Genomic DNA, 26915 nt, shown 5'->3' on the forward strand with positions numbered 1-26915 from the left:
CTATGTAACTGAAAATTCATTCATTCATTAAAGTTAAAAATATTTGTTGGAAATTGGTGGAATACTATTAATTCTCATGTGATTTGCATGAAACTAAATACATTCTCTATTTTGTTTTGCTTAACATTTCTGCATGTGTGGACTTCTTTTTTCCTTATTGCCCCAAATCCCTTTGTGTATTGGGATGGCAAATGGGTTTTACACTGGACAAAACATGTTATTTTGGCAAAGAAGTACTTAGCCTTCCTGCTTCAAGTATTTAAATATTACATTAGAAATCAGTATATTTGTATACTGTACAAATGTCCTTCATACAATTTTGTAATATTCTGGGATGGGAGAGGGAGCAGGAAATAGGAGGGTTATGGGTGGGAGGGAAGTTATGGGGGAGGGGAAGCCACTGTAATCCAAAAGCTGTACTTTGGAAATTTATATTTCTTAAATGAAAGTTAAACAATTTTGTAATCTTCACCTTTTTATTTAGTCCTTTTTTAAAAAAGATTTATTTATTTTACTTGAAAGTCAGAGTTACACACACAGAGAAGGAGAGAGAGAGAGAGAGAGAGAGAGAGAGCAGTCTTCCAACCGCTGGTTCACTCCTGATTTGGCCACAATGGCTGGAGCTGTGCCGATCCAAAGCCAGGAGCCAGTAGCTTCTTTTGGGTCTCCTATGCAGGTGCAGGAGCCCAAGGGTCTGGGTCATCCTCTACTGCTGGATAGTAAGTCTTACTTGCCTAAAAAGCTGGATAGTAATTTGAGTAGCCAGGACTTGAACTGGCACCCGTGTGGGATGTCGGCACTGCAAGCCACAGCTTTACTTGCTATGCCACAGCATCGGCCCTTTTATTCTTATGACTATTGCTACGCTATTGGAATTTATAATTGATAATGCTGAACAATTGAAACTGTCTTATGTACAATTGTAGTACTGGATATGGCAGTTTTACTTGAAGTAAAGTATGTAGCCTGCTTATTGTATGATTTTTGGTAAAGCATGCATTTATATGTAAAGCAGATCTGTTAATCATTTAAAAGTGAATTATCATGATTACCCAGATATAAAGAATGCAATATGTGCTAATGAGTTAGCAGTCACAGACATTTAGAATTAGAGGGATTTTAGAACCTTTTCAATACTGCAGTTTTTATGAAAAACAGAATTTTTTTATTTGACAGGTAGAGTTATAGACAGTGAGAAAGACAGAAAGGTCTTCCTTCCATTGGTTCACTTCCCAAATGGCCACCACAGTTGGAGCTGTGCCTTTCCAAAGCCAGGAGCCAGGTGCTTCCTCCTGGTCTCCCATGCGGGTGCAGGGCCCAAGCACTTGGGCCATCCTCCACTGCCTTCCCAGGCCATAGCAGAGAGCTGGACTGAAAGAGGAGCAACCAGGACTAGAACCCTTTGCCCAGATGGGATACCAGCACCACAGGCGGAGAATTAACCAAGTGAGCCACGGCGCTGGCCCCCGATAAATTTACTCTTAACAAAATATCAAAATATCTTATTCAGTATAAAGTTAGTAGTGAAAGAGACTACCTTGTTGAACACAGAAATTTGAGATTATATTTCTTGGTATTAATTTGCATCTTAAGGCTTATTGCCTAGTTTACTTCAATATTTCAATCTAATATTACTAATAATATCTTGTACTTAGTGGTTCACTGTGTGCAAGACAATATTCTTTTGATTTTTTTAAAGATTTATTTATTTATTTGGAAGTCAGAGTTACACAGATAGTGAACAAGAGGAAGAGAGAGAGAGAGAGGTCCTCCATCTGCTGGTTCACTCCCCAGATCACCTAAAAGGTCAGAGATATGCCAATCTGAAGCCAGGAGCCAGGACCTCTTCAGGGTCTCCCATGCAGATTCAGGGGCCCAAGGACTTGGGCCAACTTCCTACTGCTCTCCCAGGCTCTAGCAGAGAGCTGGATGGAAAGTGGAGCAGCTGGGACTTGAACCGGCCTCCATATGGGATGCCCACACTGCATGCAGTGGCTTTACTGGCTACACCATGGTGCTGGCCTCAAGACAATGCTCTAAAATGATGCATTAATTATTCCCAAATATTGAAAAGTGGCATGGTACACATTTGAATGTGTTGTTTTGTACTAGTTGTAGAAACAGTTTAAAATATATTTATATTTAAAAATGTAAGCTTTGATCTAAAGTATTACTTTCCCTTAAGGTACCTGTTTGGAAACTGAGAGATCGTTGAAGTCTATCTTGAGTACCACTGATATGATCCAAGCCTCCTTTATCACATGAGGATGCTAAATGCCAAGGCCCAGAGAAGTAAAGTGAATTGTTGAAGGTCACATAGGTAAGTTGTAGCAGGGATAATTCTGTATTAGAATTAGGTATCCTGATACATAGGCCACTGTTCTGTCAATTTAGTACTCCTTCTGGAGTTAAAGATTCTAAATTGTGGAAAATTAACTTTGGAAATTTAGTGGTTGCTATGTCGTTATGGTGAGAAATTTCTGTGTATAGCTATGAGTTGCTTAAATTTTATTCAATATATTTTTCTAGTATGTTTGCTATTTATTTGAAATGTATAACAAATAGCTTCATCTATTTGCCAAAAGAAGTTTTTAAAGATTTATTTATATTATTTGAAAGTCAGAATTACACAGAGAGAGAAGGAGAGGCAGAGAGAGTGGTCTTCCATTCACTGGTTCACTCCACAGTTGGCCTCCATGGCTGGAGCTGTGCCAACTAGAAGGCAGGAGCCAGGAGCCTCTTCCTGGTCTCCTATGCAGGTTCAGGGGCCCAAGGACTTGGACCATTTTATAGTGCTTTCCCAGGCCATAGCAGAGAGCTGGATAGGGAGTGGAGCAGCCAGGTCTTAAACCGATGCCCCTATAGAATACCAGCACTGCAGGTGGCAGCCTCACCCATTATGCCACAGTGCCAGCCCGTGCCAAAAGAATTTATAGAAGCTATTACATATATACACTTAACAATTATTTAGTTACTTGACACGAACTATCCCTGCATATTTGAAATTTTTGAATGGTATCACTTGGGTTTTAAGAATGTTATATTTTAGGTCTCTTAATATTTTTAGTGATGATGTTTTAAAGGCCCTTTCTGTTTTATGAAAAATGATAAGGATTTTGTTTTACAATGGCCATAGTATTACCACTTAAAGCAATAGATTAAATAACACTTTTAAACAAAGTCATTTAATACTGAATTCTAATACACTGGTATATTTTAAAGTGAGAAACCGGATTTCTTTCAGATAGTCTAAATAAGAATGATAATCAAAATTGAAGACATCTACAGTTTTTAATCACTTGTTTTAAATATTGGTCATAATGGTCCAATTTAGAGTTTTAATTTTAATTACCTTTTAAAAGATTCAATATGGTTTATACAAAGAATTCAGAGAACATAATTATATACTCAACCTCCCTCCCTTCTTTTTCCTTCTTTGTCATTTTTTAGCTTATGAAATGACATTTTCAGTTTGCATTACATTAAAAAGTGTTGTTGAATCAAGGGCAAGTTTAACAGGCAAAAAGCAAAAAGATCCTAATTTAGAGGGAATACAGACAATGGCTCTAAACAATATTTGAATATCACATCTAAACAATATTTGAAGAAATTGATAAATAAATATTTTAGTTTCTCCTACTAAAATGCTCAGAGAAAGTCTTTCATTATTTATCAAATATTAGTGCAAAAATATGGATTTAAATGATCCCAAAAAGTGATCAAGTTTTGTGTAATAAAGTCCAATTTTTGTCAAGGCTTTTTGACAGTCTCACAGAAAACTTGTGTTTGTGAATGGGAAGAATAATATCAAAATGTCCATACTACCAAAAGCAATTTGCAAATTCAATGCAATCCCAATCAACATACCAACGATGTTCTTCTCAGAGCTAGAAAAAATGATGCTAAAATTCATATAGAAACATGAGAGATGCTTAACATCTAAAGCAATGTTATAAAGCAAAAAAAAAAAAAGCTGGAGACATCACACCATATTTTAAGACATATTACAAGGGTCAGCACTATGACAAAGCAGGTAAAGTCACCGTCTGCAGTGCCGACATCTCATATGGGTGCCAGTATGTTTCCCAGCTGCTCCACTTCTTATACCCCTCTCTGTTATAGCCTGAGAAAAAAGTAGAAAATGGCCAACGTCTTTGGGCCCCTGCACCTGCATAGAGACCTGTTAGAGGCTCCTGACACTTGGATTCAGATCAACACAGCTCGGCCATTGTGGCCATTTGGGGAGTAAACCAGTGGATGGAAGACCTCTCTCTCTCTGCCTCTACCTCTCTGTAACTCTGCCTTTCAAATAAATAAATAAACTGCAAAAAAAAAAAAAGAAGAGGTGTTAGCACTGACATAATAACAGACACATAGTTCAATGGACAAGAATAGGTAGCATAGAAATAAACCCAAATTTCTACCAGCAACTCATATTTAACAAAGGAACTAAAATGACCTGGAGAAAGAAGAATCTCTTTCACAAGTGGTGCAGAGGAACTTGATTATCCATATGTAGAAGCCTGAAAATAGACTCCAACATCTCTTACACTATGTGAAAGTGAACTCACAGTGAATTAAAAATCTAATCATAAGACCAAAACCCAAGTAAACATAGGGAAACTCTAAATATTGTCAACAGACAATAGCTTTTGGGTAAGATTCCAATAGCAATAGTAACAAAAATAAAAACAGAGACATTTGAGTGTATCAAACTAAAATACTTCTTCACAACAAAGTAAACATCAGAGTGTAGATACAGCAAACAGAATGGCAGGAAAAATTAACACTCTGAATGTTTACAGATTTCCAGAACATTTACATAAATTGGAAAAACTCCAAAAAATACAGTGAAGAAACAGGCAAGGATCTGAATAGGCATTTCTCAGAAGAAATGTAAATGGTCAAAACATGTGAATATGCCCGATGTCACTAGCCATTATGTAAATATAAATCAGAACACAATATCAGTCTCCAACACCTGTGGGAGAATACAATGCTCAGGTTTTTGTGTGTGCAGCAAGTGGGTTTAGAGGACCCTGTTCACCTCTGGAGAGCAGAGTCTACAGGGGGGTAAAGAAACCTTACTGCTTTCCTAATGGGCTTATTAAGTTCTTGACCAGTGCCTGTTAGTCTTGCCACAAACTTTCTAGTCTCACTGCTTTCCTTCTTCTTCCTCTTCTCTGTGACTTGCAAAATAGTATACATTCTATATACTGTGGATACTTTTGATTTATTTTATTCCTTCTGTCTCTTATGAAGTTCCTCCACGAAAGCACAGACCTCAAAATATTCATTCATTTATGCAGTCTGCAGATTTCATGAGCTACTAAATTCCAAGTAGTATGTCAAAGGCAAGATCTAGGCCTAAGAAAAAAGTGGTCTGAATTCTGTGCCTAGGAGAGGATTTGGGACATAGTAGAACTTCAGTGAAGTGCTATGTGAATGACATGCACTCAGTAAATGAGTAATCTAAAGCATACACTGCATTTAAGCAACACAGCAGCCCTACTCACCTCAAGTAGAGCAATTGAGAGGAATAATGTGAACAAAAATAAGACATCAATAAGTTGAATAATAACAGAAAAAATGAGATGGATGCCAACATTACTGACCTATTTTTGAGGAATTAAATTGATAGAGGGGCTGGCATTGTGGCTAAGTGGGGTAAGCTGCAATCTGTGAGGCCAGCATATCATGTGAGTTCCGCTTTGAGTTTAGGAATCTCCACTTCCAATTTAGCTCACTGCTAAATACCTGGGAAACCAGCAGAAGATGGACGAAGGACTTGGATCCTTGCCACTCACGTGGGAGACTTGGATGAAGCTCCTGACTTCAGCATGCCCCAGGCTCAGCTGTTGAAACTCTGGGGTGTGAGCCAGCAGATGAAAGCTATCTCTGTCTTTCCCTCTCTCTCTAAATCCACCTTTCAAATAAACAAATATTTAAGAAACAAATTATCTGATTTAAAAATACACAAAACCATGAACAATACTATATCATCTTTATGCCAAAATGATAAAAAATAACAAATGCTAGAGAGCATATGGGAAAAGAAAACCTTCATATATGGTGGGTGAAAGCACAAATTAGTACAGATGTTATGGAGAACAGTATGGTCATTCCTTAAAAAGGATAAAAATTGGGGCCGGCGCTGTTGTGCAGTGGGTTAAAGCCCTGGCCTGAAGGGCCATGGACAGTGCATCTGAAGGGGCAAACCACCTTTCACAACCTCTCCACTTACAGCTAAAAGGGTTTTTTCCTGTATGTGTTGTCCTGGGGACTATCGCATGAGAGTTTTTTAAAGATTTATTTATTTATTTGTTTGTTTGAAAGTCAGAATTACAGAAAGCAAGAGTGAGATAGAGATCTTCCATCCACTGGTTCATTCCCTAAATGGCCACAATGGTCAGGGCTGGGCCAGGCTGAAACCAGGAGCCAGGATCTTCATCTGGGTCTCCCATGTGAGTACAGGGGCCCAAGTACTGGGGCTATCTTCCACTGCTTTTCCAGGTATATTAGCAGGGAGCTGGATCCAAAACAGAGCAGCCAGGACTTGAACTGGCACCCATAGGTGATGCAGGCTATTGCAGACAACACAGCTGTGGTCCCACATGAGAAATTTTAAAGTAGGTCTTGTCACATCCTGGATAACTACAGATGGGACTTCTTATTCTGGAAGAGTCAATCTGAGAAAAGACTTTAGCTGCTAAATGGGAAAACCCAGGAATGGAGGCAATGGGAGAGCCTGGTATCATCTGAGCTCACCATTGGCATCTATGGGCTTTGTAAAAAGCACTGAGGTACAAGAGATATGACAGCTGCTTTGGGCACCTGAGAACCCATCATCAGCTTTTGTCCTGAGGCCATGGGCCAGCTGATATCTATACATGACTGTCTCTGAGGTAGGCAGAGAAAAGTCAAAGTGAGCACCCTCTTTTTCATCAACTTCTGCCACTGTTTCACTCACATCTCTGTTTGGTGACCCAGCTGCACAAGGTATGTCTTTCCCTTGCAGTGTTACATTTAGGTGGATTCTTTGAAAGGGGTTGTCCTTAACACTTGGAGATGCTGGCTGCATTTACTGGCAGGATCGGTGGCTACAAAGGTGGGCATCAGCTGCAGGATGCAACACACTGACGGCATGAGCCTTGGGCAACTTGGAGGAGAGACATTGGGATGTTTTCTTCCTCTGAATGGTGCAGCAATGTGCAGCTTCACTGGATTGGAAAATGACTTGAGGTATTTTACTTGAAGTAGATGGTGCAATCAGATTGACAATAGGGTTCAAATTCTGAGTGGCTGTAAGGTAGAGTCAACAAAATGTGGAAATGAAAATAGGATGTCCTCAGAGTCAGATTCTCTCCCTCTGATGTGTGAGATACTTATGCAATGGGTCTGTTTTCAAGGAATTTTGTAAAATCAGACACCCAGTTGCAAGTCACTGACTTTGAGTGTCTTAAAAGTACTTTGCAGTTTTGCTCCAGAAATTCAAACTCTTCTGACCTTTGAGAAATTGTTTCCTCCATTACTTATGGCTATGCTGCGTGCCATCTGCCCTCTCCTCATTCAGGTAGTTGCTCCACCTGCTCTATGCTGTGGGCACAGGCAGAGCCTGCAGCCAGCCAACCAGTGGAATGTGTGTGTGAGGCACTGGCCACTGAGCTGCTGCTTCCCAACCATGAGAATCTGCATCAGTGGTATGTGCTCCCAATCACCAGCAGCAGTGTGATCCACCAGCCTTGCCCAGAGTAATTCCGCAGTCACCTGATTTAGTGCTGCCCTGGTCCTCACCACCCCTCTCCACTCATGCCCCACCATGGGCTAGGGGACTGTGCTGCATGAGGGGGTCTACCCAAGAGGCCTGGGGTCAGTGGTGACCCAGAGTGTTCTAGACAACCAGCCCAGCCAGAGGGAGGGAGACAACTAGTTCCTATAGTTCGACTCACAGTCATACTTACAAAAAGGAAGCAGGTATACCTTTCTTTCTAATGAAGATAACACTGGGAAGGCATTGTGCTTAGCAGTTAAGATGCCATTTTGGGGGGATGGTGCTGCAGTTTAGTAGGTTAAGCCTTCACCTGCAGCCCTGACAACCCATATGGGTGTCAGTTTATGTCCTGATTGCTCCTCTTCTGATCCAGCTATCTGCTTAAGGCCTGGGAAAGTAGTTGAAGATGGCACAAGGATTTGGGCCCCTGCATCCACATGGGAGACCTGAAGGAAGCTCCTGGCTCCTGGCATTTGATTGGCCCAGTTCTGGCCATTGCAGCTATTTGGAGAAAAACCCTGAGGATGGAAGACCTCTCTCTCTCTCTCTCTCTCTCTCTCTCTCTTTCTCTCTGCCTCCTAAATAAAGGAATAAATCTTTTTTTAAAAGATGCCATTTGGGAACAGTGTCCCACGTTGGAGAACTTGGCTTCACATCTTGGCTCCGGATGCTTACTCCACTCTCCTGCCAGCACAGACCCTGAGAGGCAGTGCTGACTGGTCAGGTAGTAGGGATCCCCACTCATGTGGGAGCCTTGCATTCAGTTCCAGCTCCTGGCTTTAGGCTGACTCAGATCTACGTTGTTGGTGTTTGAGAAGTGAACCAACAGATGAGAGCTCTGCTACAGTCTCTCCCTCTCAAGTAATTTTTAAAATGTTTTTCTCATTGTAAAACAAGGCAGCATGGAAAACAAGAATATTGAAAGTTTCAAGAAAATCTATAATTCTATCATACAATTAACATTATGGGCATTGATTTCTACACATTAAATGATTGTCAGTATAAATTATTGCCCTACACTTTTTATAGACACTATTCAAAGCATATCCTCAACTAATTCAATTAATTTAAAGGATTTATTAAATGATAGACTACATTAAATTTATGGATGAATTTTATCAAGCATCACCCAATGTAAATGATTACCATATGTTTGCACTTTTGGGACTCATTCTATTGTGAATATTTTGGCATCAATATAATTCTGTTTAAAATTTCTTCATGAAAAAATATCTGGACTAGAAATCAATTGAATAGTATTTCATGGTTTTGTTACCTAATGACAAATTGCCTTCATTGAGGTTTATAAGTATTTATTCTTTCAACACTAATGTTATGTGTTTATCAAATACAGTTATATTAAGATACATTTGGGGTTGGCACTGTGGCATAGCGGGTAAAGCTGCAGCCTGGCACTGCTAGCATCCCAAATGGATGCTGGTTCGAGTCCCGGCTGCTCCACTTCTGAGCCAGCTCTCTGCTAAGGCCTGGGAAAGCACTGGAAGATGGTCCAAGTCCATGGGCCCCAGAACTCACATGGAGGACCCAGAAGAAGCTCCTGGCTCCTGGCTTTGGGTCAGTGCAGCTCTAGTCATTGCAGCCAATTGGGGAGGGAACCAGCAGATGGAAGACCTCTCTCTCTCCTTTCTGCCTCTTCTTCTCTCTCTGTGTAAATCTGGCTTTCCAATAAATAAATAAATAATTTTTTAAAAGATACGTTTGTTTGCAAACAATATGTGACATCAATACAACTACTTAAATTTTCTCATACAAGTAGTTTAATTTGGGGCCCTGAATTATGGCTGATTGGTTCTATAGTCTAATGCTATCTTTGAACCCAACTATTTTCCCCTTCTGTATTAATTTCAGTGTTGTATATTACTAGAATTCTGAAAAAAATTCACAGGAACTTTTTAGGCATCATCTAAACATCATAATCTCCAAAGAGCAAAAATTATTGCAAGCCATGATTTTCTAGAATTATTTCTTTGTATAATGCTACAATTTTATTGTAGCTTTAAATTGAGCACACACACACACACACACACACACCCATGTACCCTACATACATTCACAAATGCACATACACAATTAGCAAGTCTCCAATGCATTTACCAAAGTGCATCCATATGCTAGTTTAAGATTACTGCCAAAGAATAGTCCCTCTCTTTAAATACCAATTTACTCTATTGATTTATTTTTGACCTAAAATGATGCAGTTTAGTTACTGTTTTGAAAAAGAGGCAGGTATCATCACAAAGCACAAATGAGTGAATAAGTTATATTATCTAGGGAATTAGATAAGAAACGGCTCACTCATCAAATTAAAATGAATTGAATCCAGTTTGAGTTACCATATCAAGAAAAATATGAAATTTTACAAAAATTGAATATATATAATTTCAAATAAATTTTGAGTTGTATCTAAATGTGTACACTACAACATTAAGCATAAAGGCACAGATATTTAAATACCTTTATTTAGGAAAATGTGAATAGATAATAATAATAATTGCTAACATTTATTTTATACCAGGTGCTGTTTCTAGAATTTTATGTTTCCAGAAAAATGGAGGTAGCTCCTGTTATCTTAACTTTAAAGAAAATGCAACTGAGGCATGAAGAGGTAAGTAACTGGTTTGCCCAAGGATATATAATCATGAAGTGGCAAAGCCTTAGACTTGGCATGATCTGAATGGCAGCATTTTTTTTTTCACAAATTCAATGTTTGATCTATTTCATATATTCACTAAAAGGATTTACTATCAAATACTTTCTGATAAAACCTATGAAAACTGAAGATGAGTATTGCTCCAAACCCGATACTTAAGCCTAGCATTAGGTGTAGCAGGTAAAGCCATTGTCTTTAAATTTAGCAAAGATATGCCTTGTTAGATGAGTGTACTTTGTGTAATTCTTCTTGTCAGTGTATACACTTTAGAAATTGAATTCAGGGGCCAGTGCTGTGGCACAGCATGTTAAAACCCCGGCCTATGGTCCCAGCATCCCATATGGGTGCTGGTTTGAGTCCCAGTTGCTCCATTTCTGACCTGGCTCCTTGCTAATGCACCTGGGAAAGCATCAGAGGATGGCTCAAGTCCTTGGGCCCCTGCACCCATGTGGGAGACCTGAGAAAAGCACCCAGCTCTGGGCTTCAGATCAGCTCAGCTCTGGCTTTTGCAGCCAATTGGGAAGTGAACCAGCAGATTGAAGACTTTTCTCTCTGTCTCTACCTGTCTATGTAACTCTGTCTTTCAAATAAATAAAAATAAATCTAGAAAAAAATTGATTACATCAGGCAACACATATGAACTTTTTATAGAAAGATTGACCTTTAGAAAAATTTTAGACCTACAGAAAACAAATTGGTACAAATGTGAACTTTTGAATAAAACTCTATTTTTCATGAATGCATGGTGTTATAAAACACAGCAATACATCATTGAGAACCAAAAATAAATTGGACTATCTCATTCTGTGATTTGAAATCTATTGACAAATATCCTTTATTTTTCTTACAGAGAATGTAAATAGTGTTGTGATATCAAACTCATTCTAAGTTTATGTACCCCATGGAAAGTTTGATCTAATGAAAACAAATCTGCTGGATCACTTACCTCATACATTCCACTACCATTAAAATAATATATCTGTCATAATACATCAAGAATAAAACATATTTATGCCTAAAAATACAAATTCAACTATTACAAAAAGTTCAGCAAAATTTAAAATTGTATGTTTTTAATATTCTAAAATGAAACATTTTTCTTTGCTTCTCAATAAAAATGTGATACACTTTAACATCTTCAGAATAAGAACTGAGAGTGTACAAAGCATTATTTATTTATTTATTTATTTATTTATTTTTTGCCAGGCAGAGTTAGACAGTGAGAGAGAGAGACAGAGAGAAAGGTCTTCCTTCCATTGTTTCACCCCCCAAATGGCCACCATGGCCTCCCGATATCCCATGTGGGTGCAGGGCCCAAGCACTTGGGCCATCCTCCACTGCTCTCCTGGGCCACAGCAGAGAGATGGACTGGAAGAGGAACAACCAGGACAGAACCAGCACCCCAACTGGGACTAGAACCTGGGGTGCCAGCACTGCAGGCAGAGGATTAGCCTTGCGAGCCACATCACTGGTGAAATATATTTTAAGGAGAGAATTTGTAATGTTCATTTTTAAAGTAACAAAAACTTTTTTCACTTCTTGGTTTGCATTTTAAATTTGTATTTTAGCCATCCTTACTGGTTACTGCAAATTACCACATACTAGAATTAATTGCTTCTCAACATTTACAATTTGCTTCTTCACTTTCAAGGAAAATATTTGTGTCTCTTGAGTAAACAAGTAAATATTATGATTTGGCATCATTTTATAAAACTCAAATCTGTAAGAACTCAAAAACCACTGCTGAAATATTCTATAAGAATGTACTCATGCATATTGTTCTTACAATAGATTCACCCGTGTCATAGGAGAGCAACTCCTTGCTCAACATTCAAAATTTTCACGTTCTTCTAAATATTCCTTTTAACATAGTGACCACAGTTGGACACAAGAGAGTCTTTAAAATTAAAAGAAACAATTTGGGTATGCTGACTTTCCTAGTCTTGTTTTCCTGGGACAGAGTATCTTTTTTGAATGTAGGCTGACAAGGATACAACCCCCTCCACAAAGTAAAATTCCTAATCATTAGAGCACCTCTCCCGACCCCTGCTCACTTGTTCCTCTATGTGGGATTTATGAATGACTTGCATGAATGGAGATATAGGAAAGAGGCAATGAGCTACCACCCCCCCTTTTCTTTATTTAGCACTTTTCTAGGATGCCTATGAGAGAACATGAGTTCTTGTCTGCCCTGTTTTATACTGTAAATTTAGCAAAAAACCTGTACTCTGTAAGTGACTAGGTAAGGATGCAATGTAATGTACTAGAGCAATGGAAGGGAATCTTTGTTGCTAAGCACCAAGACCAACAACTCTGTGGGCTAGAAAGCTTACATTTTGACTTCTTTCCATGTCCAGCTTGAATCATTCAGAATTCAGAGAAAGTATGAATGTAAGTTGTGAACACACTTCACTGCCACAAATGTTATGATACTCATCAGTTTGCAATCAGGAATGATTTAAAATTTAACCAAAAATACCACAGTAAACTATGGCAGATTCATCAACACCTACACTTATAATTAACATCCACATTTATAATTGTATCTTTCTATGAATGATCTGACAGGAATTATTATCTGGGATGGATAATTAACAACTCCTTTTACAATTTTTATAATGTACCAAAAAAGTGAACTTTGAATCCTTTGGGAATTGGATAAGCTAAATATATTTGTATATGATGAGTCCAGGCTGAGAACTTGTAAGCACAATACCAACCATAATACCTACTAAAAAATTAAATACCTAGGAATAAATGTAACTAAGAATTTGAAAGATTTTAACAATGAAAATTACAAAACATTAAAGAAAGAAATAGAAGAACACACAAAAAATGGAAAAATATTGCATGTTTGTGCACTGGAAAAATTAATATCATCAAAATGTTTATACTACCCAAGGTGATTTATAGATTCAATGAGATCCCAATCAAAACTCCAAGAACATTCTTCTCAGATCTAGAAAAAAGAATGCTAAAATTTGTGTAGAAACACAAGAGACCCCCAAATAACTAAAGCAACATTAAACAAGAAAAAATTGGAAGTATCAGAAGACCAGATATCAAGACATACTACAGGGCAGTTACAAACAAAATAGCCTGGGACTGGAAGAAAAAAAGACATGTATACCAATGAAACAAAATATAAACCAAAAAAATTAATCCATGCAGCTACAACCAACTAGTCTTTGACAAACCAGCTAAAATCAATCCCTGGAGAAAGGACAGTCTCTTCAACAAATAGTGTTGGGAAAATTGGATCTCAACATGCAGGCATATGAAACAAAACCTGTATTTACACGCTCACAAAAATCAACTCACAACTGATCATGAATCTAAATCTATGACCTGATATCAACATATTACTAGAGGAAACTCTGCAAGATATTGGCATAGGAAAGACTTCTTGGAAAAGACCCCAGAAGCACAGGCAATGAAAGCAGAAAGAGACAAAAGGGATTACATCAGGCTTAGAAGATTTGTGCTGCAAAGGAAACACTAAACAAAGTGAAGAGTGGTAGAAAATATTTGCAAACTATATAACTGATAAAAGCTTAATATCTTGAAGTAACACCTTAACAGTAGGGACTCCAGTTTGGAACACTTGAGACTCCATTCTGGAAAGGTGTCCCCCCACACACCATGAGATTCTGCTCTGAAACTATGATCTAAAACAGTTGAATAATAGCAGTCCACTACATCACACTTGGCAGAGCACAGAAACCCCCTAGCATGATCGATCAAGCTTGGAAGCAGATAGACTACACCTAGATTAATGATAAAAATGTAATTTGTCTATGTTCTACGTATGATTAAAATCAATACCTGGATTAATGTCAAGATTATAATTGGAATTGTTAAGATTGTAACTGGTATTGTCAATATTATAATTGATACTAGTTTACTGATACTAGATTATTGATACTAGCTTATAATTGATACCAGTTTCACATAGGTTTTAAGTCAGTAACCAGTAACCAGATCTTGGATTGAGATAGCCACAACACACCAGATATTTCTGCATTCCTCCAGGCATATCCGGACAAAGTGGTGTGGAATTTGGGTGAAATTTAACCAAAAAATCACCATCACAGTTGTTTTGGAGAAAAGCACAATCTTTCTCTTAGGCAAGTGGAACCACTGACATGTTTACAAACACAAATATCATGTTTCCTCGGGTTTCTGAAGCTTTCTGCCAGGAGAACTTGAATGTGTGGAGGATTTGACTCCATGTGGAATCAATTAGTGTTTGTGGGCAGAAAACAAAAAGTTACATGGTAAAATTCACTCAAAACCTAATGTCCCTATATAATGTCCAGAACACATATACAAACGCAACGGTTTTAGCAAGACCTAGGATTGACATAGCCACAACTCAACAGATATTTCTGCTTTCCTCCAGGCATATCCAGACAAACTGTTGTGGAATTCAGGTGAAATTTAACCCAAAAATCATCATCAAAGTGGTTTTGGGAAAAGCACAAACTTTCTCTTCGGCTTGTGGATCCAATGTCATGTTTACAAACAAAATATCATGTTTGCTTTGATTTCTGAAGCTTTCTGCCTAGAAAACTTGAATGTGTGGATGATTTGAGTCCATGTGCAACCAATTAGCGTTTGCCAGCAGAAAACAAAAAGTTAGATTATAAAATTCATTCAAAACCTAAACTTCGTAGATAATGTCAAGAAAACAGACAAACATAGAGGCTATAACAAGATCTCGGATTGAGATAGCCACAACACACCAGATATTTCTGCTTTCTTCCAGGCATATCCGGTCAAAGTGGTGTGGAATTCAGGTAAAATTTAACCAAGAAATCACCTTCAAAATTGTTTTGGAGGAAATTGGAATCTTTCTTTCGGCAAGTGAATCCAGTGTCATGTTTACAAAAGCAAATATCATGTTTGCACAGGTTTCTGAAGCTTTCTGCCTAGAAAACTCGAATATGTGGAGGATTTGACTCCATGTGCAACCAATCAGCGTTTGCCAGCAGAAAACAAAAAGGTTACATGCTAAACTGCATTCAAAGCCATAAAATCCGTAGACAAAGTCCAGAAAACACAAACACAGAGGCTGTAGCAAGAACTAGGATTGACATAGCCACAACTCACCAGATATTTCTGCTTTCATCCAGGCATATCTGGACAAATTGTTGTGGAATTCGGGTGAAATTTAACCAAAAAAAATCACCGTCAAAGTGGTTTTGGAGAAAAACACACTCTTTCTGTTCATCGAATGGATCCTAGGTCATGTTTACAAACACAAATAGCATGTTTGCTCAGGTTTCTGGAGCTTTCTGCCAGGAAAACTGGAATGTGTGGAGTATTTGACTCCGTGTGGACCAATTAGCCAGCAGAAAGCTAAAAGATTATAAAATTCACTCAAAACCGTAAAGTCCATAGATAATGTCCAGAAATCACAAACAAACACAGAGGCTGTAGCAAGATATGGGATTGAGACAGTCACAACCCACCAGATATTTCTGCTTTCATCCAGGCATATCCAGACAAACTGGAGTAGAATTCGGGTGAAATTTAACCAAGAAATCACCATCAAAATTGTTTTGGAGGAAATTGGAATCTTTCTTTCAGCAAGTGAATCTAGTGTCATGTTTACAAAGGCAAATATCATGTTTGCACAGGTTTCTGAAGCTTTCTGCCTAGATAACTCGAATGTGTGGAGGATTTGACTCCATGTGGAACCAATTCGGGTTTGCCGGCAGAAAAGCAAAAATTACATGCTAAAATTCACTCAAAACCAGCCGGCGCCGTGGCTCAATAGGCTAATCCTCCACCTTGCGGCGCCGGCACACCGGGTTCTAGACCCGGTTGGGGTGCCGGATTCCGTCCCGGTTGCCCCCCTTCCAGGCCAGCTCTCTGCTATGGCCAGGGAGTGCAGTGGAGGATGGCCCAGGTGCTTGGGCCCTGCACCCCATGGGAGACCAGGAAAAGCACCTGGATCCTGGCTCCTGCCATCGGATCAGCGCGGTGCGCCGGCTGCAGCGGCGGCCATTGGAGGGTGAACCAACGGCAAAGGAAGACCTTTCTCTCTCTGTCTCTCTCTCTCACTGTCCACTCTGCCTGTCAAAAAAAAAAAATTCACTCAAAACCGTAAAGACCATAGATAATGTCCAGAAAACACAAACAAACACAGAGGCTGTAGCAAGATCTAGGATTGAAATAGCCACAACTCACCAGATATTTCTGCTTTCATCCAGGTATATCTGGACAAAGTGTTGTGGAATTCGGGTGAAATTTATCCAAAAAATCACTGTCAAAATGGTTTTGGAGAAAAGCACACTCTTCCTCTTCGGAAGAGTGTTAGTGACTTCAGGCTTAGCTGTCCTAAACTAGCTGCCTGCGGAGCCTACATCATTTTTGCCTCCCTTGTGGTGGGGCAGAAACCCCCAAGCAGCTTTGTCTGGGTGCACTTTGGGCCTCTTGTGCATTCTTATTTGTAAGTGGACTGAAGAATCTTAAGTCGGTATCAAAAAACACAGTCAAATCCAGTTTTAAATAATCAGTTCATATTCCTGTTACCATGATGACTGTGCCCTTTTAGACTTTACACACATAGGAAAACACTTTAAAAAATTATTTATTTATTTGAAAGGCAGAGTTACAGAGAGGCAGAGGCAGAGAGAGAGAGAGAGAGAGAGAGAGAGAGAGAGAGGCCTTCTATCCGCTGGTTCACTCCCCAATTGGCCGCAATGGCCAGAGCTGCACCAATCTGAAGCCAGGTGCCAGGAGCTTCTTCCATGTCTCCCACATGGGTGCAAGGACCCAAGGACTTGGGACATCTTCCACTGCTTTCCCAGGCCATAGCAGAGGGCTGGATTGAAAGTAGAAAGTCAGGGGCTGGCACCAGGGCTCACTTGGTTGATCCTCTGCCTGTGGTGCTGGCATCCCATATGGGCACTGAGTTCTAGTCCTGGCTGCTTATCTTCCAGTCCAGCTCTCTGCTGTGGCCCGGGAGGGCATTGGAGAATGGCCCAGGTGCTTGGGCCCCTGCACCCACATGGGAGACCAGGAAGAAGCTCCTGGCTTCAGATTGGCGCAGCACTGGCTGTAGTGTCTATTTGGGGAGTAAACCAATGGAAGGAAGACCTTTCTCTCTGTGTCTCTCTCTCACTGTCTGTAACTCTACCTGTCAAATAAAAAAATTAAAAGATAAAAAAGATAGCTGTGCTATTCTTTAAAAAAAAAAAAGTAGAACTGTTGGGACTCGATCCAGCACCCACATGGTATGCCAGCACTGCAGGTGGCAGCTTTACCCATTATGCCACTGTGCCGGCCCCTGCCGTTGCTTCTTAGTTTCCCCAAATGGCTGGGATGGCCAGGATTAGCCAAGCTGACACTGGAAACAAGGAGCTTCTTCCAGGTCTCCCATATGGGCCATCTTCTACTATTTTCCCAGGCACATTAACAGGGAGCTGGATCTGAAGTGGAGGAGCCGAGACTCAAACTGGTGTACATTTGGGATGTTTGTATCTGGATGTTGCCTCTACCAACCAAATGGATTATTCATTTGATTTAAAAAGGCCAGGTGAATAAGAGCATCAAGAGGAACAATTCAGTGTAACCAACTCCCAGGATGTGTGTAGAACGTGCCTTCATCTGACAGGGAATTCTCTTGAAGGCAGGCCATGGACATGACTCAGGCCCTTCTCTCATAGAGTTGTGTGCATCACTTCTGGTGAGGAGAGGCCAAAAAAGTAAATCAACTGCAAAACTAGAGTAGCAGCCAGAGCCCAGGGCAAAGGGAGAAAAGTTCCAATTGCATGAAGAAGATCCCAAAATGCCCTCTATCTGTGAACAAAATAGATTCATCACTGGGTGGGGTGATCTGTTATGGGCCTGTGTATCTTAACGTTTATTGCACAGAGAGAACTGAAAGTGGAGGCACACATACAGCGCACAAGTAGGGTAGCATTTATTGGAATAATGGAGAGAACATCCTTTCACTCGTGAGCATGGGCTGCTTCACAAGGAGAGATATCTGAATGTCATGAGTGGGCCCCAGAGTTCCTGTGTGGAGAGAGAAGGGGAGGAGGAGGCCCCAGATGGATCCCTGAGTATGGTCATGAGCAAAGAGGGCCCACCCACATGACCAGACTGTTAGGAGCTAGGGGGCAGTGCCTGGATTGAATATACCAATAGGGTAGAGTGTAGTAAGTGTGAGGCTTTCTGGAGGTTTTATGGCACCTCCACGTGGATTTTAACTTCCTCAAAGACCTAATGGTGTCTCCTCTTTCCTGGTCCTGGGCAAGCCACAGGTGCATCCTGGGAAAGTGAGGGGATTAGGGTTACAGTACAGGGCTGGCAGAAATTCCAGCTCCCCTGTTTTTGCCTAATCTTCCTGCCTAGTTCCCCATATGGATTCCAGCACAATCATGCTGAAAGGCAGTGCTTTTTCTTAACTGCACTTTCCAGATCTTTCCGTGGGAATCTGGGAGAGGAAACTATTAAACCTCACAGGTTTCTCCAAGGCTTTATTTTGATAATTACTTTTTTTTTTTTAAATGAGAGTGAAAACTTTCAGATTTGGGACTGGGTTTTTTTCTCTTTGGAAAATACTGGGGACTTTAAGAGTCTCAGGGCTGGCGCTGTGGCATAATAGGTAAAGCTGCTGCCTGCAGTGTCAGCATCCTGTATGGGTGCCAGTTCGAGTCCTGGCTGCTCCACTTCCAATCCAGCTCTCTGCTGTGGCCTGGGAAAGCAGTGGAAGACGGCCCAAGTCCTTGGGCCCCTGCACCCACTTGGGAGAATCAGAAGCTCCTGGTTCCTTGCTTTGGATCAACTGAGATCCAGCAGTTGTGGCATATGGGGAGGGAACCAGCAGATGGAAGACCTCTCCCTCTGCCTCTGCCTCTCTGTAACTCTGCCATTCAAATAAATAAATAACTTTTTTTGACAGGCAGAGTTAGACAGTGAGAGAGAGAGAAAGGTCTTCCTTCCATTGGTCTCTCCCCCCAGATGGCCGGTACAGCCAGTACGCTGTGCCAATCTGAAGCCAGGAGCCAGGTACCTCCTCCTGGTCTCCCATGTGGGTACAGGGGCCATATGGGATGCCGGCATTTCAGGCCAGGGCATTAACCCGTGGCACCACAGCACTGGCCCCTCTGTTTACTTTTTCAAAAAACCAGCTCTCAGGTGCCAGCACTGTGGTATAATAGGTAAAGCCAATGCTTTCATTTCTGGCATCCAATATGGGCGCTGGTTTGAGTCCCAGCTGATCCTCTTTCGATCCAGCTCTCTGCTAATGTGTGTGTGGAAGCAATGGAAGATGGCCAAGTCCTTGGGCCCCTGCACCCACGTGGGAGACCCAGAAGAAAATCCTGGCTCCTGGCTTTGGACTGGTTCAGCTCCAGCTGTTGCAGCCACTTGGGGAGTGAACCAGCAGGTGGAAGACCTTTCTGTCTCTCTGTCTTTCTGCCTCTATCTGTCTCTGCCTCTCTGTAACTCTGCCTTCCAAATAAATAAATATTTTTGAAAAACCATCTCTTGGTTTTGTAGGCCTTTTCTATTGTTTTTCTAGTCTATTTCATTTCTGAGTATTTCTGCTTTGATTTTTATTATCATTCCTACCTCCCTGATTAAATTTGGGCTTTGTTCTTATTTTTTCTAGATCCTTGAGAGGTCATGTTAGGTTGCTACTCGAGATCTTTCTCATTCATTTATTTGTTTTTTAGAAGATTTTTTGGGACCAGCATTGTGGCATAGTTGGTAAAGCCACTGCCTGCAATGCTGGCATCCCATATGGGCACCCATTTGAGTCCTGGCTGCTCCACTTCCATTCCAGTGCCCTGCTAATGGCCTGGGAAAGCGGCAGAAGATGGTCCAGGTCCTTGGGCCCCTGTTCCAATGTGAGAGACCCATAGGAACCTCCTTGCTCTTGGCTTTGGCCTGCCCTAGCCCTGGTTGTTGCAACTAATTGGGGAGTGAGCCAGAGGATAGAAGATTTCTCTCAGGGCTGGCGCTGTGGTGGAGTGGGTAAAGCCACTGCCTAAGTGCTGGCATCCCATGTGGGTGCCGGTTCAAGTCCTGGCTGCTCTAGTTCCAATTCAGCTCTCTGCTATGGCCTGGGAAAGCAGTAGAAGATGGCCTGAGCCATTGGGCCCCTGTACCTGTGTGGGAGACCTGGAAGAAGCTCCTGTCTCCTGGCTTCAGATCTGTGAAACTCTGGCTGTTGTGGCCATCTGGAGAGTGAACCAGTGGATGGAGGACCTCTCTTTCTCTCTCGCTCTCCCCCTCTCTCTCTGCCTCTGCCTCTCTGTAACTCTGCCTTTCAAATAAATAAATATTAAAAAAAAAGATTCATGTGCCCATATGGGATGCTGGTGTTGCAGGTGGTGGCTTAACCAATTGTGCCATAAATCTGGCCTGGCTTCCATCCTTTTTGATGTATTCCTTTGTTGCTGTAAATTTCCCTCCAAGAGTTGCTTTTGCTGCATCCCACAAATTTTGGTGTGGGGCTAAGGGAACTGGGTGCAACTGCGCCCAAGAGCTGTGATGTCCCAGGTAGTCTCCTGAGTGGCTGGGGCTGTGGCAGACAGCAGAGGGAGGGTGGGCCTGGGAGCACAGAGGGAGAGTTCTGCTTCCCTTGTGAGTCCTCACTGCGGAGCAGGACTCTAAACAGAGCTGGGAGGAGACCACACTCTGGCTCTGTTTGCCAGTTCTCTGAGGCTGGAAACCAGCTCTGCCCACAACCCACCCTTGGAGAGACTTCTGGGGCTGCACCCAGGCTTGGAGGCTCACTTTCCTATTGGTCAGCTCCAAACATGAGACTTAAGAATGTTGTAGATCTTCACATCACCGTTAGAAGGTAGGGCTTTCAAAATGTTAGAATCTATGGGAATAAAGCTTAATGACAGGATTTACTTTAACAAACAGTAATTACATGGTATGACTTATCTTTTTATTTATTTATTTTTAAAATTTTTGTTTATTTGAAAGGCAGAGTTACAGAGAAATATGGAGAGAGAGAGAGAGAGAGAGAGAGAGAGAGAGAGAGAGAAATCTTCCACCTGCTGGTTCACTCCCCAAATGGCTGCAGCAACTGGGGATGGGTCAGGATGAAGTGGGGAACCTGAAGTCCATCGGCTCTCTCCCAAGCACCTGGGCCATCTCCTGCTGCTTTCCCAGGTGCCTTAACAGGCAGCTGGGTTGCCAAGTGGAGCAGCTGGGACTCAAACTGCCACTCACGTGGGATGCTGGAATCAGAGGTGGAAGCCAACTTGTTGTGTTGTAACACTGGCTCTGGAATGCCTGTATCTTTTTCTCTTTTTTTTCAGATTTATTTATTTATTTTTGAAATTCAGAGTTGGGGGGGATTTTCCATCCCTTGGTTCACTCTACTTGGTCACTACCACTAGCCCTGGGCCAAGCTGAAGTCGGGAGCCAAGAGCTTCATCCTGGTCTCCAGTGTAGGTAGTAGGAGCCCAAGCATTAGCATTGAGAATGGATTAATGCAACTCACCATCCACTTTTTGACCCCACCAATCTCAGAGGTTGGGATAGCAATTCAAGCCATTGAAATTTACATTTTCATTGTCAGTTCTCTTAGTATGAAAGAGGTCCCTTTTCATTTATTTAAAAGCAACTATTTTTTTTTGCAATACCAATCAAGATACCGAAGACCTTCTTCTCAGATATAGAAAAAATGGTGCTGAAATTTATATGGAGGCACAAGAGACCGCGAATAGCTAAAGCAATCTTGTACAACAAAAACAAAGCTGGAGGCATCACAATACCAGATTTCAGGACATACTACAGGGCAGTTGTAATCAAAACAGCATGGTACTGGTACAGAAACAGATGGATAGACCAATGGAACAGAATTGAAAAACCAGAAATCAACCCAAACATCTACAGCCAACTTATATTTGATCAAGGATCTAAAACTAATTCCTGGAGCAAGGACAGTCTATTCAATAAATGGTGCTGGGAAAATTGGATTTCCACATGCTGAATCATGAAGCAAGACCCCTACCTTACACCTTACACAAAAATCCACTCAACATGAATTAAAGACTTAAATCTATGACCCGACACCATCAAGTTACTAGAGAACATTGGAGAAACCCTTCAAGATATTGGCACAGGCAAAGAATTTCTGGAAAAGACCTGGGAGGCACAGGCAGTCAAAGCCAAAATCAACTATTGGGATTGCATCAAATTGAGAAGTTTCTGTACTGCAAAAGAAACAGTCAGGAGAGTGAAGAGACAACCGACAGAATGGGAAAAATATTTGCAAACTATGCAACAGAAAAAGGGTTAATAACCAGAATCTACAAAGAGATCAAGAAACTCCACAAAAACAAAACCAACAACCCACTTAAGAGATGGGCCAAGGACCTCAATAGACATTTTTCAAAAGAGGAAATCCAAATGGCCAACAGGCACATGAAAAAATGTTCAAGGTCATTAGCAATCAGGGAAATGCAAATCAAAACCACAATGAGGTTTCACCTCACCCCAGTTAGAATGGCTCACATGCAGAAATCTACCAACAACAGATGCTGGAGAGGATGTGGGGAAAAAGGGACACTAACCCACTGTTGGTGGGAATGCAAACTGGTCAAGCCACTATGGAAGTCAGTCTGGAGATTCCTCAGAAACCTGAAGATAACCCTACCGTTCAACCCAGCCATCCCACTCCTTGGAATTTACCCAAAGGAATTTAAATTGGCAAACAAAAAAGAGGTCTGCACCCTAATGTTTATTGCAGCTCAATTCACAATAGCTAAGACCTGGAACCAACCTAAATGCCCATCAATGATAGACTGGATAAAGAAATTATGGGATATGTACTCTTTAGAATACTATACCGCAGTAAGAAAAACAACGAAATCCAGTCATTTGCAACAAAATGGAGGAATCTGGAACACATCATGCTGAGTGAAATAAGCCAGTCCCAAAGGGACAAATACCATATGTTCTCCCTGATCAGTGACGACTGACTGAACACCAAGAGGGAAACCTGTTGGAGTGAGGTGGACACTATGGGAAATGGTGGCTTGATCAGCATAGCCCTGACTGTTAATGAACAACTTAATACATTATCCCTCTTAGTAGTTTTTTTTATCTGTTCTACTTAATATGACTGGTTTAGTTCTGTAATTGATGCACAGTTATTCTTAAGTGTTGAAAATTAACTGAAATGTGATCCCTGTTGAACATGGGAGTGGGAATGGGAGAGGGAAGAGATGTATAATTTGGGACATGCTCAGGCTGACTTGCCCCATGTGGTGCAGTTGGAAGCATACCAGGGGATTCCAATTCAATCCCATCGAGGTGGCATGTACCAATGCCATCTCACTGTTCCAGGTGATCAATTTCAGTTCACAGTTGGTCATGGTGGAGGGACTGGGAGTCAAAGGGAGCACATAGACAAGTCTAGTACCTGCTAATGCTAACCGATGGAGTAAATAAGGGGAGAGTGATCCAACATGGGAAGTGAGATACTCAGCAGACTCATAGAATGGCAGATGTCCTAAATAGCACTCTGGCCTCAGAATCAGCCCTAAAGGCATTCGGATCTGGCTGAAAAGCCCATGAGAGTATTTCAGGCATGGAAAGCCAAGACACTCTGGCAAAAGACCTCTGTGAGTGAGATCCCAGTGGAAAGAACAGGTCATCAAAGAAGGAGGTACCTTTCTCTGAAGGGAGGAGAGAACCTCCACTTTGACTATGACCTTTTCTAAACAAGATAAGAGTCGGAGAACTCAGAGGGCTTCCATAGCCTTGGAAACTCATGACTGGAGCATAGGGAGATTACTGATGCCATAGACAGGAGTGTCAATTGGTAAAGTCAACAACAGGAGTCACTGTGCACTTACTCCTCATGTAGGATCTCTGTCCTTAATGTGCTGTACATTGAGATTTAATGCTATAACGAGTATTCAAACAGTATATTTCACTTTGTGTTTCTATGGGGGTGCAAACTGTTGAAATCCTTACTTAATGCATACTAAACTGATCCTCTGTAAAAAAAAGAAAAAAGAAATTATCAATTCCCAACTTGACACTCACTGGGATTAAACATGACAATAGGTCTGATCTGATTTCATCATCATTTAAAAAAAATCATCTATTATTTTTCACATTATGTTTCTGTGTGGGAGCAAACTGTTGAAATCCATACTTAATGTATACTAAGCTGATCTTCTGTATATTAAGATAATCGAAAATGAAACTTGATGTGAATGGAAGGGGAGAGGGAGTGGGAAAGGGGAGGGTTGTGGGTGGGAGGGACGGTATGTGGGGGAAGCCATTGTAATCCATAAGTCGTACTTTGGAAATTTATATTCATTAAATAAAAGTTGTAAAAAAAGTAACTCTTTTTAATATTGCGATGGGAGAGGGACACCGCAGCTGAGCAGGTAAGCCCACTAGGGCCAGGGAAGTCTTGGCAAGATAGGGCTCCACCTTGTTGCCTGTGACCCCAGTCACCTAGAAAATGACACCTTGGGTATCAGGCATGACCCCGATGTGACTTGAACACGCAACCTCCTGATTTGGAGTCAAACACGCTACCATTGTGCCACGAGGTCACCCAGGGAAACAATGCTGACTTTTGATGCTTTAAAACTTTTTCATTATGCACCCTGGCCACTTCCTTCTGTGATTTTTTTTTTGATGCGTTGCAGATCAAACGGGAAAGAGCTCGCTTCTGCTCCACTGCACAACTGCAGGGCTGGGCAGCTTAGTCTCTGCAGCCCCAGAGTCGGCCAGGCTGCTGGCTCCCGGGGCTCAGAGCCTGTGCCAAGGTCGGGAGCCACAGTCCCCGTGAGGCCGGGTAGTGGCTGCAGCATCTGTAATGTGGTCAGTGCGCAGCAGCGAGGGCCAGGGTTCACGCGTGCTGCACGGGGCTCCAGTCCCTAGCGTCCGGATAGAAGTGGCCCGAAAGACCCCGTGGCCACACTCAGGAAGTGACTTTGTCACTCAGCAGTAAGCACAGGTGCAAAACTAAGACCCGTTTTTGAACATTTGGACATTACGGAAAAGTTGTAAAAAATGCAAAGCAATGATCCCGTGCCCTGCTGGCACCTTAAGGGGTGGGTTCACCTCCGTGCCCACCCCTGGGTTAGTGCTTTCCTTCCCAAGCCCTTCTCTCTCAGTTGATACTCATTGGTAATCCAGTTGGTTTGTTCCTTAACACATGCACACTGATGGGGGTTTATTTTCTTGCATTCTAGCTTATGTGAAATATAACCGTAATTCCAAGTGTCTGGATTATAGAAAAGGCTGTATTAAAGCCTCTGCCACTCTCCCATCATTTCCCCTACCTTCCACCCATTTGTCAACCACCCCTGTAAATAATCTCTTCACTGACTGATCATTCCTGCATTCTTCTGCACACCTGGGCAGAGAAGATGCCTTTGTGATCTCCTTACTATTACAAAGCAAAGCAGACCATAAATGCCCTTTTGCACTTAAGTTTTGCACTCTTTCTGGCCACTTTATCCTGGAAAATTCATCCCTAGCAGCTCACGGTGTTCTTCCTTGATTCTTTTTTTTTTTTTTTTTTTTTTTTTACAGCTAGGTTAGAATCCTTTGCCACATAGCTCATTCAACTGCTTTCCTCTGGTTTTTGCATGTTTCCAGGATTTCTGTTACTGCACTTCTCAGTACTCCATTCTCTTTTGTTGGGGAATACAATTCCATTGTGTGGCAATACTATATTTCATTTATTCATTCACCAGTTTGGGTTGTTCCCTGTTTTGGTTATGCACAATGGTTCCGTGAACATTCCCACACATTAGCTGACTGACAGATGTACCACAGATCTTTAGCTGACCTCTATACAGTGTGATGGTGACAAAGGATGAACATAAATTCTAGAAACTCCCCAAGGTTGCAAAGGCAGAGATTATAACTCAGGATCGAGCTGTGCCAAGTCAGAGGAGCTTAGTAAACACCTTGGAGCTTCCATTGGCTCCCAAGAGGACCACGTGTTAGGATCGAAGGCAAAACCGAAGCAAAGTCCAAAGCTGACCATCAGTGGGATTGAGGTGACTCACTAGAATACTGCTGAAATAAATTAGGGCTCCCTACAATGTTCTCATCTATACTTTCTGGTATCAAATGAAATAGTGGAAGGTATGTGGAGATGCAAAAAAAAAAGTACATGTGACCAGACAACAGGAAATAGGAATAAACCCAGAAGTGAAGAAGCTATTGCAGTTAAGAGCCAAGGACTTAACAGCACTACAACAACCAGCAAACCAGAGCAAGGTATGCAGGGTGTCAGCAGATAATTAGAATCCAAATAAGATGAAAATTTCAGAAATAAACTGATGAAAATTAAAGACAGGTTTAATAGATTAAAAGCAAGTACAACAGATGTTAGAAGACAGAAATACAGGAGAGCAAAAGGTATCCACTTTGATGCACAGAAAGATAAAAAATGGAAAATACTGCAAATAACGAGACATTTGGAACTCAGTGTAGAGTTCTAGCCCATCTGTA

General features: G+C 41.3%; 1 protein-coding gene and 1 non-coding gene across 3 annotated transcripts in view; both read right to left on the reverse strand.

Annotated features, from left to right (window-relative positions):
* The window catches only part of LOC138848297 (zinc finger protein 624-like), a 78506-nt gene that overhangs the window by 20432 nt on the left and 31159 nt on the right, over window positions 1–26915 (reverse strand). The window lies entirely within an intron of this gene.
* TRNAW-CCA (transfer RNA tryptophan (anticodon CCA)) lies at window positions 24926–24997 on the reverse strand. The gene has a single exon. It is a non-coding gene; the product is annotated as a tRNA-Trp (tRNA).

Source organism: Oryctolagus cuniculus, chromosome 21 (assembly GCF_051225735.1).
Source record: "Oryctolagus cuniculus isolate XC-2025 breed Fujian yellow rabbit chromosome 21, ASM5122573v1, whole genome shotgun sequence".
Classification (NCBI taxonomy): Eukaryota; Metazoa; Chordata; class Mammalia; order Lagomorpha; family Leporidae; genus Oryctolagus; species Oryctolagus cuniculus.